Source organism: Adiantum capillus-veneris, chromosome 8, assembly GCF_014529385.1.
Source record: "Adiantum capillus-veneris isolate H3 chromosome 8, ASM1452938v2, whole genome shotgun sequence".
In the NCBI taxonomy this organism is placed as follows: domain Eukaryota; kingdom Viridiplantae; phylum Streptophyta; class Polypodiopsida; order Polypodiales; family Pteridaceae; genus Adiantum; species Adiantum capillus-veneris.
In genome coordinates, this window is record NC_140938.1 from 16,993,842 (window position 1) to 17,009,917 (window position 16,076).

Here is a 16,076-nt window from a genome sequence, read left to right on the forward strand (position 1 = left end):
ATGCTAATGACTACTTACAGCCAAGGTCTGAGTCATATCTAACACATTAGATTTCATACGCATGTAAAGTCTCTCTGATGTGGAGATGAACCTAGAGATCAACATTGACCAATCTAAGCCTCAACAACAGGATTATGACTACACTTACCCAATTTCATCCCATTTAAGCCTCAAATACTCAGAAGTGAGCCCAAATTCAGTTTCAAGTCGGCAAAGAGTCAAATGGTCATAGCTGGTCCAAACAACATCCAAATTAAAATCAAGACATATATTCCTGAAGTATATGATAAGTGTTGTGCTTATGTAAACTATCACTTTGTTTTGAGCATTTAGACTTCAAATGCGTATGAAGTCTCACAGCATCAATCAACACCCAAAAGCAATCATCATCCTATGCATTGCACCCTTAGGCCCTAGGTAGCCTGTTTTTCAATTTAAGAGTCATTTGGACAGATAGAAACTAAGAAAATGCAAGATTGGCTAATCACTTGAAGTGTCCGCGCAAGATCTATGGAGTCTAATAAATCAACAGCAAAGAAGAAGAGCATGTATGTAAAAGGCATAATTGCGACCAGTGAACCATATACACTGCCAGAGGAGACACTCAAGCCAGCCAAGGCCTGGATAGACGAGGCAAGATTAGAAAAGGAAGGAGTTGAAGTGTATCAAGGCACCTTCAAAGACACACAAGGCAACACAGTGGATATCCCAATGAATCCACAAGAGATGTTAGAAATGGCAAACAAAGAAGATACCCTTACCCAGCTAGAAAGAGCGGACCTTCATAACTTCTACATGGCTCCACCAACAGGTGTGGATGTTCAGAGAGTATATGAGCTATTCAGCTCTATTCAAAAAGATGGAAAGGCAGTGATAATAGGTTTGGATGGCCAGAAGACAAAAACTCTAATCACACATCAAACCATAGCAGATGCACTTGGGCTCCACAACAGGGGAATCTCAGTTAGAGAAAGAAGAGACCAGGTGAAAGTTTATGCACAAAAGAAGTTTAATCGGACATTGGAAAATCTGGTGGACCCATGAGCTGGAAAGATATGCAAACTATACAACCAATACTTTCAAATTTGCGGCAAGAGGCCACATAAATACACAACTCCTCCTCATGCAGTGGAAACCACTATAACCTGGGCTTTGAAGAGCAGTGTACCAAAAGAGGTGAACTACGCTCAATATCTGCATGAGCAGGTGATTGGCATAGGCATGGAAAAGTCCAAGTACATTGGAGGAGGAGAAACCTTGACAAAGATTGCATATGAGGCAATCGGAGCAAGAGGACATTGGCCAGAGCCACCAACACAGAATGAGTGGTTCAAGGTAAAACCTGATATTGAAGATGCGCCGGTAAAAGCAACATCTCTGCCCATCACCACGAGCTAAGAAGAAATTTGGAAATAGTGCCAAAAGACGAGCCTGTGGAGCCACTAAGGAAGAAAGGGAAAGCATAAGCCAGGGAATCCAGATCCAAGGAAACAGAGTCAAAAAGCTGCTCGTATTGAAAGATTGATAGAACAGTTTAGAGCAGAAAGGGTACTAAAAGGAGATTTCGAAGAATACTGGGTGCCAGACCCAGCCAAGGTGGGAGGAAGCTCCCTCTAAACCACTAGAGGACCAATTTGACCATTCATCCGGGCGTATGAAGAGACGGAAAGGGTACTTGATCAACAAAAATTAGAGCCTTTCACGATGGAGGAAATCGAAAACATCAAACAGAAGCTGAAAGAAACATTAGAACATGAGAAGAAGGATCAAGAGGAAGAGCAGAAGAAAGAGGAAACATCACCTTCTCCACCAAGATCTCCCACACCTCCTCCGAGCTCAAAACCATCTACACCCGAATCTCAATCTTCACCAAAAACAACAGAAGGGGCCACATCTACACATGGAGATCAGGAACATAATGAAAAAAATACTTATGAAGATCTTATCCAAGCTGGATATACTATGGCAGAAGCTTCCATAGTGGTATATGGTACTCCGAACCCACCATGGGCTGCAAGGAAAGAAGAAGAAAGACAAGATCCCCCAAGAAACAGAGAAAGAGATGATGAGGCGGAAAACAGAAGGTAGACCATGGATCTCAACAAAGAACTCCAGAGAGATACTCACCACAATCGGGAGTGCCAAGGATGGTTCAATTCCCCACGGTGCCTCAATGGAGACTCTTAGCTAGCCCATTCCAAGCACCACCGACACCAATGCTAATCAGTATGAGTTATCAGGTTCCACTAGCTGGTCCAATCAATAGACCCACAACTTGAAACCTTGTCACAGCAACAACTAAGAGCCGCTTATCAGATACTTGATAGAGTCAGGACGTGGTCTCTTGCCATTGCTGAAGAGAACAACATGCTGCGTACCAGGGCATGACAACATGCAAACAGAACATGAGAACCTATCAAATATGGTACAAGATACCCACCTGAAGGCTAAAGAAGCAGAAAAAGAGCTCGACACTCTTACTGCAACACTAAGGGAATCTGAAGGCAGACAAGACACTCTCTTGCTAGAGATAATTGAAGCATCGAGAGCAATCAAGACTCTCCAAGAGCAAAAAGATCAGGCCTTGGATGACTTAGAATCAGCAATGGATGAAGTCCTAGAGTTGAAGGAAAAGTCAGAGCTCCAAGACAAGACAATCAAAAGACTAAGGGCTACACCAAGGATCAAGAGAACAAGTGCAAGAGCAGACGCCCAATTCATACAAGCATTGAAGGCACAAATCACCACCCTATAGAAATACTGCATCTAGCAAAGACAAAGGATGCATAAGGGAGAAGAATCTTCAACCGCCGAAGAAAGAATGAGAGCAGAACACATAGTTCTTCAGAAAGAACATGAGGAACTTCAAAAGAGCCTGGAGACATTGCAAAATCAAATGGTTGACATGGCCGAGAAAGCAACTCAACAAGACACATTGACACAAAGACAGATCGCTGACTTGCAAAAGGAAATAGCGGCTTTAAGGACACAAGAATCAGAATCAGGGCATAGTGAAATAGAAACAAATGCTAGAGATGAGCCCATGGAAATTCCTGAAGGGGCCAAGGGCTGCGGCAAATGTACTTAGGGAGGAATGGATGCAACCCACACTCCCATATCCTCTCCTAAAGTATGAGGTAACATAATCAGGAAAAGAGTCAAAGAGGAAGCCACAAAGCCGGTCTATGAAGGAGATGCCAAGAAGATGGAGGATACAGGTAGAATAGTGGACTCACAACCAAGATGGAAAAAATCTTGGCTCCTAAAGTACCCAGTTTTTTTGAAATACTTGGTGGAGGCTCCAAAGATTATCAGAGATGACCTCCTAATTTGCCCAGTCCCTCGTGTTCGCACTTGGGCAAACCATTTCAAATTCGTGAAGGCTCGTCCCAACTAGCTAAACTACCCGTCTATGCCTGCATCCAAATCAGGAGAGAGAATATGTGTCTCTTATATGGTGAAAACCCTGAAGGGCACCATTAAGATCTTCACAGGCTCTCCAAATTTGACGTGCGTCATGACCAAAAAAATCTGCAAAACCTTGTTGGCTTGTTTTGAAGTGTTCACGCCTTCTAAAGCGACGAATTCTACACTCCTCTCAACGGGCGACACTGTCACTGCAATGACATCTGATCTGTGAAAACAACCATCTCCAGAGGTTTTACATCTACTATATCAGAGAATCATGTTTCTGGCTAGCTATCACATGCAAGCCTTTGAAGAAGTTTTCTACACGGGATTCTTTACTTATGATAGCAAGATATTTGGCCCAGCGTGGTCACTTTGGGGAACATCTGCTACTAATCGTACCTAAAGCTGCTAAAACGACCAGACTTCCACTAACACAAGAGTAGCTCTTACTAAAGTAAGATCAGTCATGTCAGGAGGACATGGACGCGGAAGGGGGGAGTGTTGACAACAAGATATAGAAGAGGTTTCCCAATTACATTATACTACTATTTTTGGCACCTTTGTAATATTTGAGCTGCCAATAGACCTTGTGGGAACGAGCCTCTATGGAGGAATGTATATAATTCAACTTTTGTAACCTAAACCCAACTTTTTGGAATTAATCAAATCGGTTTTATCACTGTGCGTGGAGTTTGAGAGAGAGAGAGAGAGAGAGAGTGTGTGTGTGACTTGATCTCTTTGCTACGCGTGCTACGGAAGTCCCATTGCTGAAGTGACACCACCACTGCATTAGCAACTGCAAGGGCTTTCTCTGACACCAATAGTGTATGATTTTGATGACAACTCAAAGAGAGCACCTACAAGCTTCTGGGTGAGTTTTCTTGCAAACCGGGTGTCCATTTGTTGACTTCTTTGTACCTATGGGTTCACGGCAAGTAGGACTACATGTTAGAACCATACGCCACGAAAAATGGTAACTTTTATTTTGCTGCCTTCTTTATTCGCAATTTTTGCAAGGGGTAGTTGGAGGTGGGTTATCCAGTCATAGTCCATAGGATATTGATCTCAAGGTAAGGAGAGTGTACCTTATGAGTTTCGTGATGTTTCAAATGCGTTTGACCTAGATTCGGTGAGTGTTAGCATTGTAGTTAGGATTGTCTTCACTAGAGCGATCTTTGACTCGTCTTTTTTATTACTGATTGTCTTACAAGGTCGAGAAGTAAGTTCATAACACTCTTCTTGTTTCCATGCACCTACGTGTTAAGCTTCATCCTCGGCCGACATAGAGTTGTTGGTTTTGTTCTCGCTAGAAGTAGGTTCATAACCCTCTTCTTGTTTCCATGCACCTACGGGTTAAGCTTCATCCTCGGCATAGAGTTGTTGGTTTTGTTCTCGCCATGCTAGCGAGCGAACGCTATGCTAGCATCCGCTCGTGGCGTACCTATCAACAGTACATCATCCATTTTTGTTCTTGGTTTTGTGTAGTCTGAAGTCACGCTGATAGCCGTTTTTCGGCTCTCCATAATTGCCATAGTAAGTTACTCCACCCTACCAAATTCACCCAAATGCTATGGCTATCCCTACCATTTCACTGTACATAGGCATGTGTGAGTTAGGGGGCTTTTCCCATATCTTCTCAAAAACCCTCAGCTAGCTAGTCACTGGGCTAGTTGAGCCAAAAAAATAAAATAAAATAAAAATAAAAGTATATTATGGCCTCTTTGTGTGTAAATATTTCATTTTATATATGGCCTAAATATAGGGATTTTTTATAATTATTTTGGTATTTTATTTAAATATTTCTACTTAAGTGTGTGTTTTATTAAACCTATGTACACCTTCTTTCATCCTCTTGCACCATAATTATATTTTTTGCCAATATGTACATACTCTAACCTCATATTTTTTTTATACAAATCACTCCCACATTTTCACCCTCACCCTCGTGAAAACAAAAAATTGATTTCTACTCATTGGTTACGTTTATTATATTATTTACTTGCATACCTTTTCCTCTTTCACCAAAATAATTCAAGGAGGGACCATATCATATGATTCCAATATCTTTCCATATCCATAACTCCTCCATATTTTTATTATTATTTTTACTCATTATTCTAACACCATTGCTCATTGAGCTAAAGTCCATGAATAGTCCATACACTAGTCCCACCATGTATATATTTCTTTATTCACCAATAATCCTCCTCCATGCATGGGTCAAGGGCAACTTGGATGCTTTGTATTATAATATGACAAAGGAGGGGCTCACTCTTGGATGCATTGTACAAATTCAACAAAGGAGGGGGCCACTAAAAGACTTTTGCAGGCATAAAAACAGGCTTTTTGGTGATAATTTTGGCACCTATCTCCACTTCTAATTTGGAGCGGTGGTCAAAAGAGAAAATGTATCCCATGCTCTGAATAATCACCTCAAATTTTTCATGATTTTTGGAGCTACCAGCGGTGAGCTATGATTTTTTGAGTGGACCCCAGTCTGCCCACTTTTCTCACAAGTAGCCCTTAGTCTTCTCTCACCCTTCCACACACCTACTCACTCTTACACATCCCTCCCTCTCCTTCTCTCACTCAAACCTGCAATTTCCATGGCTTCTCCCACCCTCTTCACCATTACCCTTCTCTCTCATCCCTATAGTTCTTTTATGAACCTCTACATACATACACCCTCTCCATGTCTCTCTCTATTGCTTCTATGTTACAATTTCATTTACCTCTCCTAAAAATATCTAAAATTCAGCATCTTAACCATGATAACTTCTGCAAATTGAGGATTTTTCATCAAAAAACCCTCTTTTCATCGTGGTGGTCAACCGTGGCGGGGGCGTAAAGAAGCGAAGAAGAAGAAGAAGCAACGGTCATTTTTTCCACAATCTACACAAGGGTGAGTTCAAGCTTCTTCAAAGCTTCACCATCTCAATGATTCTCTTTTAATTCACCCCTCTTCCTTCATCAAATCAACTCATCCTACCCATTGTAAATGTATCACTAACAATTCTAGTGATTATTACCACCAACAACTAACTTCTCTTGTAAAAATGCACCCACACTATCAACATATGGAGTAGGCAACCGCACAAGTAAACCAAATTCATTCACTCCCATGGAAATTTCTCTCCTTTCACCACATCAATAATTCTCTTACTTGAGCCCACATCCATGTGACTCAAGAGAAAAGAGAGACCCCATTATCATTTGAAATTCATAAAAATTCATAATCCTTGATCTTTCCTAATAAAATTGATTAGGCTTAATCCTAATCAAGGCTTCTAAAACCTATAAATAGAACCCATTCCTCCTTGTAAAAGACATCACTATACCATTGCACACTAGATTGAGCGTACCACACGCCAGTTCTATCTTGGTTGTAAAGAGAGAGTAAGCTTTCTATACACCATCACCTTGGTGCATAGAAAAGCTTGAGCTAGTTTGAGTGAGTGCGAGTAGAAGATATTCTTCCTACCATTGTTGTATCTACCCCAACATCAATGAATTGGTAGTTTTGGGTGCAATTCATGTCCAAAGGCTCACGCTTCTCCTCCAATTTGGCTTGGCAAACTCATTCAGCTTCATAAGGTGACTTGTTTCATTGAAGGTTGTTGTTTTGTTGCTTGTGATTCATTGGCTATTGTTTGGCTACCATTGTAAGAGGGTGGATGGTGAGAGGGCTCCCATAACCCTAAGACAATGTGCTAGTGATGCTATAACCAAATCTTGTCACTTGATTCTGCAAGCTCTAAGTTCCTTTTTGTGCAAAATATAAAGTTGAAGCTAAGTTGTACACCATCTCTCTCTCTCTCTCTCTCTCTCTCTCTCTCTCTCTCTCTTAGTGTGTGTGAGAGTGTTCCATTGGTGTTAGGGTTAGTGTAAATTCCTTGCTTGTTTGTGGGTTGCTCTAACGATTGTCCTCTTTTGCGTCCTAGTTCGCTCGTAAACTAGGTGGTGCCCCTTGTGTAGTTGGGATTTGGCTGTGGGTTTGTTGTTTTGGTTTGTGTTGTGTTGTGCCCCAGCCCCATTGAGCAGCACGGGAGCCTTGAAGGGTGTCTAGAGGTTGCTCTTCTTGTTGCCCACCCCGGACCGCCTCAATTTTGGTGCCCCCACTGAGGACAGGCTTGTGTATGTTTTGTGAAGGCTCAACCTTTAGCATAATCAAGTAGCTTGCATGAATCACGAGAATTTGTATGATCCCTTCATTTCCATTGCAAGGCAAAAGGTACACATAATTGTTAGTACTAAGTTGCAATTTAAGCGAGTAATTCGTAGAATTTTAGGTCCTCTTAGGTTGGTAGAGATAAACGCATCAATAAATCCTTTTATTTTGCCTCTCATTAGGTACGACCTTAGTTTGGACGTCTATATTTTTGTTTTGTTTTAAGAATTAGGTCATGCATAGACCATGGATAATGGCCCAGGAATACAGGTTTTTCCCTTTCATTTCACTCCACACATTTGAGTAAACATTGCAATTAGTAGAAAAATCCATTTTCAACAACGTATGGTATTCATGTTTGGTGCCCAAAGAGTAGGAGAGAAATTCTCGCGTCACCAAACCCTGTCATTCTACCTCTTATTGATTATCATAGGTCATTTGATGTGAATATTTTTATTTTGTTGTAGAATAGATTGCAATTTAGAAAAATTATTGTGTAAATCTTTTAAAGAAAGAAAAAACAAAAACGCGTCACTTTGAAATCAATTCAATGGAGAGCCAATGCCAAATGTCTGGATATCCTCTTTTCTTTGGAGAGCCTGGAGAGGATGCAGAATTATTTCTAGCGAATTTCAAGATGTCTTGCCGTATCAAGAGGATAGTAACTGATCAAGAACGTGTAGAAATGTTTGAGGTGGTCCTTAGGAAAGATACTAGCACTTGGTTTGACTCTTTGCCTGAGGAAGTTAAAGGGAATTACACGGAAGTTTTGAATCGTTTCAAGAAATACTTCTTTGATCCCCAAAACACTCAGAAATTATGGCAAGACATTGTTTCTCATAAGCAAAAAGACTTAGATGACTACTACTTGTACAAGCAAGAGTTCCTACGTCTTTGGGCTCTATGGATACGAAATGTTGCAAACCTTGGTGATGGTGCAGAATTTCTAAAGAAGGAGAGGTTCATAGCCGAACTCTTTCCTGACCTTAAGGTAAAAGTTGAGGCGGGTGCACCTGCTACCTTTGATGCAGCTGAAACTAGGGCTGCTGAGAAATATAGGAAACTCAAGTGCTTAAGGGGGGAGGTTCCAATAGAAGGTCTTAGACCCAAAGGTAAGTCACAAGCATCAACATCTAAGGAGCTTCCTGAGGTAACGGCGGAAGTGATTGAGAAGTTAAATGAATCTTTAAGCAGCTTGTTAATTCACCTTGCACAAGCTGTAGGTCCAAAGGGACAAGCAAAGAAGTCTGAAGAGCGAGACCCACGACCTAGGAGAGTCTTGCAATGTTGGAATTGCGGTGAGTCTGGACATGGGATGTATAATTGTCCTTGGCCCCGTGGGGAGCCAGGGAGACCTAACTTGAATTACCCAGTGATGAATGCAGGTGAAGGAACTAGTCAGCAACCACGGGCTTATACAAAGGCCAAATGGAGCAAGACCACCTCCACAAGGAGTGGAAGGAGTTCCACCTTTGCCAGACCCAAACGTGCATGTGGTAGAGGTGACAAATTCAAGAGAGGTTGACATGGAAGCAAATGGCATTAAGCGTGGCCGAGGGAAAGGTAAGGAGAAAGAAGGTGTTACATCACAAAGTGACCATGGACGAGAAAAGAAGGCAAAGGAGACCAAGGAAGCCAAGAGGACTCGACGTCGTATCAACCTCCAAGACTTTCCTCTTGGACATGGAATGGCTCCATACAACCTGTTGGAAGACATGAGAGGTAAGGGTCCTGATATCTCATGGCCTCAATTTCTTGCATTATGTCCACAAGTTAGGAGGGATTAAACAAGGGCAGTTAGCACTAGGAGAAAGGTAAAAGAGAGTGTGCCTGTTGTAAAAATTGCACAAGCTGAAATGAATGAGGACATTACACCTGTGCTAGTGACGGGAGCAAAGCGAACCCCGAACCCCGACGGCCTCTAAATCGCCGGGGACCGAATGGCGCGCCTCGAGCCTGTCATGGTAAAGCAAACAGGGGGCACCACCTAGCTTCAGCGGCTAGGACGCAAACAACACACCACCATAACAAAATTTTCATCCAAGAGAGATGGATGCTTGGGAGTAATGATGAAAAGGAGAGGGAATGAGATCAAGTGAGTGAGTGAGAGAGAGAGAGAGAGAGAGAGAGAGAGAGAGAGAGAGAGAGAGAGAGAGAGAGAGAGAGTGAGGGAGGGGGTATAGCGGCTTAGTACTTAGGCATCACAAAAGGATGGCGAATCCGCACACCCTTCACACATACACAAGCTCACTCCAAAACACAAGACTAGGTGGCGATTCCGCACACCTCACATGGGCAAAACGTTGCAAGAAAACATACTCACAAAACCTCAAGCTTTATTTAGAGAATTAGGCGATGAAATGGGGAGCATAGGGTAGGGGAATGAGAAGGGAGAGAGTGGTAGAGCACATGGCGGATAGGTGGGAGTTGATGGCGAAGACTCGCACGAGGATTATGGCCATCATCCTTCATTTAGTTGCCCTTCATCTTCCATAGCCAAGGGTGTAGAGGTCATGCTCAAGACAAGCATGGTGATTGCGGTGATGGTGATGGTGTGGGTGTGTGTGTGTGTGCACTAGGCACACACAGTGCATAGTGTATTCTTTGGTGATGTTGTGTGTTTTTGTGTGATGGTGACCCCTCTTTATATAGGGGAGGAGGGGGGGGAGAAATTCTAGAATTTAGAAATGAAGAAATCATTATCTACATAGGCCATGTGACTGTGGGCCCCACTTGTCTGGCTGTGTGTATATGTGCCAGAACAGCAGTCTCATGAGAGAGAGATGGGTTGATGAAAAAAAGTGAGAGGTGACATGGAGAATAAAGTAATTACAAGAGGGGAGAGAGAGGAGTGTGTTCAGAGGTGAATCTGTGTGCAGATGTGTGTGAACACAAGAAAAATCAGGTAACCACCAGGTGGGGATGGGTCTATGGGCACCTTTTTTAGTGAAACTGAGTGTGTGTGAGTGTGGGGGAGGTTATTTAGCTACAAGACAAGAGACATGGCGCCCTTTAGAGAGGGGGGGGGGTATTGGGTCATGGGATATGATAGGAGAGAGAAAAGGGGGGTGGGGTATACTATTTTGGAAGATAGGGTAAGTTGCATGTAAGTTAGGGTGCATTATTGGTGAGTTAGAATGCATTATTGGTGAGAGGTGGGGTAGCTTGAGGGGAGAGAGAAAGGAGAAAGGACAAGGGGAAGAGAGAGGGGGTTGACCTTTTGAGTGGAGGAGAGGAAAAGGGACACACGGCGGGGCAACAATGAAGAAAAAGGAGGCAAGGTGGGGATGGGCTGCCCCGCAGGCATGAGGTGGCCTATTTTACCTTTCTCATATATTTACATAATCATACTTTATTTTTTTCTTACTTTTTTCCAATGTCTTTTATCACTCCCTCCCTAAGAGGGGGTTTTCATGGAGTGGGGAGGAGAGAAGAGGGGTATGGGAGCTTGGCTTGTGAAAAGCCCCCATCATTAGCCCTCCCTTTTGGCTAGAGGCATTCATGTCTCTAGCTCATCTGTTTGATCATTATCGTCGGAGGTGGCGGCTGATGGTGTGTCCTCATCTGGAATGTCAATAGGTGGAGCCTGGTCAAATCGAAGAAAATAAGGTTTAAGTCGCCAACCATTTACCCTGGTTTTATGAAGTTTTCCATCAGCCTCCATAAGCTGGTAGCTTCCATTGGCATACTTTTTCCTGACGATGAAAGGACCTTCCCATCGGAGTAGGAGTTTCTTATCCTTGCGCGTGTCGAAGCGATTGTCGTAGCGGAGCACCAACATTCCTTTCTTCAATTCTTTTTTCCGGAGATGCTCGTTCAAGCTAAGCCGTCTATGCTCTGCTTGTGCTGCATAATAATTTATTGCTTCTTCTCTGTCCAGCTGCAGTCTTTCCAAGTTGATGATGTGATCTCTCAAATGCATGTTGGGCTGTTGAAGCTGGCTTGCCATTACTCTGAGACTTTGTAGTTGCACTTCAATGGGCAAGATTGCTTCCTTACCAAATACTAGATGATACGGTGTGAATCCCAAGGATGTACGAAATGATGTTCTGTAGGCCCATAAAGCTGGTAGTAGATACTTATCCCAGTCTCCAGGATGATTGTTTACCTGATTGGTAATAATTTTAGAAACCATTCCATTTACCTTTTCAACTAGGCCATTACATTGAGGGTAATATGGTGAAGAGTGCCTCCTTGTAATGCCCAGTTTCTGCATTAATTCTCCTACCAAGTCTGCTCTGAAACCTGGCCCTCTATCAGAGATGATCTCTAAAGGTGTGCCAAACCTACAGCATATGTGCTCGTAGATAAATTTAGCTACCTCTACCGCTGTGATTCTAGTGGTGGCTGTAGCCTCTGCCCATCTAGTCATGTAGTCGACCCCATGATAATGTAGAATTTTCCTGAGTTGGCCCTAGGTAATGGCCCAATGGCATCGATACCCCATTTTTCAAATGGGCCATATGAGAGAATAGGTGTCTGAGGTTCAAGCATAAGTGACCTAGTGCGGCCTTTTGACACAACTTACATGTTTTGCACCAGTGGTGTACATCACGGTTGAGGCTAGGCCATATGAAGCCTGCCTGCAAGATTTTCCTACTTGTTATGTCTAGGGCAAAGTGACCACCACAAACCCCGTCGTGACAGCTAGCAATTACTCCCGTGATTTCCTGAGAGAGAGGCACCTTCCTGAGTATTTGGTCCTTACCCTTACAGTACGAACCGTCATTGATGAGTCGATACCTTGTGGCCTTCCGCGTCAGCCATTGCTTCTGTCCCTTTGTTAAATCTGATGGGCATTCCCCTGTTTCCAAAAAATGCATGATGTCAGGCAAGGCATCACTTCCTTGAAATAGAGGGAGATTTAGTTTTATTGCTCCAACCACCACTTCCTGTAGTCTTTCACTTGCTAGGGCATGTGCTTCTTTGTTTTGAGCCCTTGGGATATGGTGTATTTGAACTTCTTCAAACTTACCCAACAAAGTTTTTACACCACTTAAGTGAGTCCTTAAACTAGGATTCTTGCATGTCCATGCTCCATTTACTTGCCTTACCAGAAGTAGAGCATCCCCAAATACATTAAGGCGTTGTACACCTTGCGAGACGCACCATTGTAGACCCTTGGTTAGTGCTGCATACTCAGCTTCATTGTTAGAATGTGAATCTAACAATTGGCCCAACGAAAATACCTTTGTCCCTTTGTCATCAAAGACCACTATGCCTGCAGCTGCTTTGTCGGACGCTCGCTTGTAGGCTCCATCAAAGTAGAGAGAGTATGCTCCTTCTACCATCGGTGGTACTGGAGGTAATCGAACTTCTCCTTCCTTAGATTGCTTCTCCTTCCTTTCAAAGACTTGGTAGGTCATGAGTCCCCCCAAACTTGCCCTTGTCGTGCTTTCTACCTGTACCGTGTAGTCAAACTCTTGCAGACGAACTAGCCATTTAGTAATTCTAGCAGACATATCCATGTGTTGTACAACATAGGGAAATATTTCATCCGTGGTTAGAATCACAAATTGCTTAGGCAACAAATATGACCTAAACTTTGTAGTTGCAAATCTAAGAGCTAGGACTAAGTGTTCCACATGGGTGAAACCTTTCTCTCCTGCTGTCATCATTCGACTAGAGAAGTAGATTGGCCTCATGAAAGATGTCGTCGTATCCTTTTGGAGTAGCACAGCCCCCAATGAGTCATCACCAACACTTGAGGTGACATAGAATTTTTCATCCCACTTAGGTGGTGAGATAGTTGGCAGAGTGGCTAAGACCTCCTTTACCTTGTTGTAGTGATGTTCGCTTTCCTCGTCCCAAGTGAAAGTTGATCTTTGAGTGAGTTGTTGCAGTGGTAGAACAAGTTGTGATAGTAGATGTATGAATCTACTTAAGTACCTCACCTTCTGTAGAAAAGAGACCAGTTGACGTGCGGTCGTTGGTGAAGGTAGGGCTATGAGTGCGGACACCTTACTTGGGTCGGCGTTGATACCTTTTGCTGAAATTTCATGGCCTAGTAGAATGACTTTACTCTCCCCAATGTGGCATTTATCCACATTTAATTGCCCACCTAGGCTCTGCAACCTGGCCAAACCTTCAGTTACCTTTTCTAAATGTGAAATACGGGAGCTATATATACAAAAATCATCAATGAACACTCTTATGGATGTTCCAAAGAACGGTTGAAAAACATATGTGACATATCTTTGGAATGTGGCAGGTGCATTTGTGAGACCAAATGGCATAACCCTGTATGCAAAACAACCCCATGGCGTGATAAAAGTGGTTTTTAGCTGATCTTCCAAGGCTATGCGTATTTGAAAGTATCCAGAATAACCATCACAGACGGTATAGCATTCAAAACCCGCTACTTCATTCAGAATTTCATCCAAGAAAGGGAGAGGAAAGTGGTCTCTCTTTGTAGCTGCATTTAGTGGTTTGTAGTCAACACAGACCCTCCACTTACCATTCTTTTTAGGCGTCACCACTACGGGTGACACCCATTCTGAGTTTTCTACAGGATAGATGAATCCCGCCTCCAACAGTTTCCTTACCTCGGCCAAGAGTGCCTTTTCTTGTATGACCCCCAGTCGTCGTAGCTTTTGCACAACTGGTTTTACCCCTTCCTTCAGCTTAATATGATGTTCCACCACTGTAATGCCTGTGATTCTTTCATAGTTGTCAATGAACAGGTTAGGAAATCCCATCAACATTTGCAAAAAACTATCTTTCTCCTCAAGTGTTAATTCCGTAGACAACATACCCTTCAACCTACTTCCTCCTAGGCCAGGTGATTTTCTCTCCTCTTCATTGGGTTTCCCTTTTGGTGATGGATCACCAGTTGTGCTTACCCTTTGTGGATCCTTCATAATGATACCCATCACATCAATGGAACTGTCACTTTCGTCGGTGGATGTGGTCTCCTCCTCAGAACTGGAAGATTCGCTAGTGGTTTCATCTGCCGATGTTTCCAGATTCATTTGCTTCTGCTTGCCAATCCTCATGTCGTAGTAGATTGTCTCCCCTTTCTTACCGGTCATGCGTAGAAGGCCAGTACCCCAGTCCTGTTTTGCCTTCATGGCCATCAACCATGGCCTTCCCAAAATTAGTGGATAGCCCTCCCCCTTAGTAGGCATTACAAAAACATCTACCTCTACCTCAGTGTTGAAAGCTTTGATTTTCACGGCACTTACCACACCCACACACTTTACTTTTGCGTTGTTTGCCATCTTTGCCTTGCATGGAGAAGGCTTTTCAACCTCGCCCTAATCGAAGCATCATAGCTTCGCTCATTACACAGATTTGTGCACCTCCATCAATGTAGGTGTTTCCAACCCTCTTTCCTTTTATGTTTACGTCGACAATTGGAAGGATGTCATCCATGTTGCATCCCGAAATTGCTCCGGCTACCTTTGTTTTGGAGCGTCTTGTACTTACCATTTTAGACCATTGTCGCCTTACTTTTGGTGCAAGATGTAGCAGCTGTGGCCATGTAATCTTCGGTCCTTGCTCTGCCACATCCAATGTTAGATCATAGGGCTTAAAACTTTCCCCTAGCTGGAAGTCGGTGATGCCCAATTTCCGTCGTGGCCTGGATGGCCTCTTGCTAGTTTCTCCTCTCATGCTTCTCTCATCATCTGATTGTGTAGCTTTCTCCCTCCTAGCTCTTTTCACAGTCATGGCTTCAAGTGGTTCTAAAAAGGTTACCTTCTCCTTGCTCTGGGTGGATCCACTACTATGGCTTTTCCTTTCTCTTCTAGCCTTATGATGTTTACAGGGCGATCAGGTGGTGGGGCTGGTGGAAGAGGTGGGATGGATGCTTGTAGTGGTGTCTGGGGTGGACGTAGAATTTGTGTTGGTGGGGGTGGTGCTCGGGGTGGGGTGTGTTCTTTCTCTAGGGGGTGACAATTGGTTCCTCCTACCTCCTCTATTATAGTTTTGTCGTGGTTTGGGACAGTAGTACATACCGTGACCGTCTTCTCCGCAGTTGTAGCAATGATACTCCCTGTTTTGTCGTCGTGCTCTTCCAAGGTCTTGATCTCTTTCTTGACTCCTCCCTTGTTGTATTAAGTGGACAGACAAATTCTGCAGTTGGTCAGTAATATGGGCCAACATATCTTGTTGGTCATCTCTTACCCAGAGCCGGTGGTGGTGGTGGAATGGTGGTTGTCGTAGTTGCTGGTCGACGCGATGTTCCTGATTCTGTTGAATCGGTTTCTTTGGCTTTCATTCACAGCTTCTTGTCTTTAAGGCGAGCAATCTCAACGGCTAACTGTACGTAGCCGGGAATCTACCTTTCACCTTCTCCTTGAGAAGCGGCCATAAGCCATGCGTGAACCGATCTTTTTTTAGGAAATCGGGTGCAGCTTTCCCCTAGCCAGTGACTCAATCCACCGTTCCCACAAATCCACAAATTTGGACTCATAGGTGGCATATTCTAAAAGACCCTCCTGCTTCAAGTCTCTCAACTTGTCCCACAACTTTTCTGAAGTGGTACCTCCCCCAA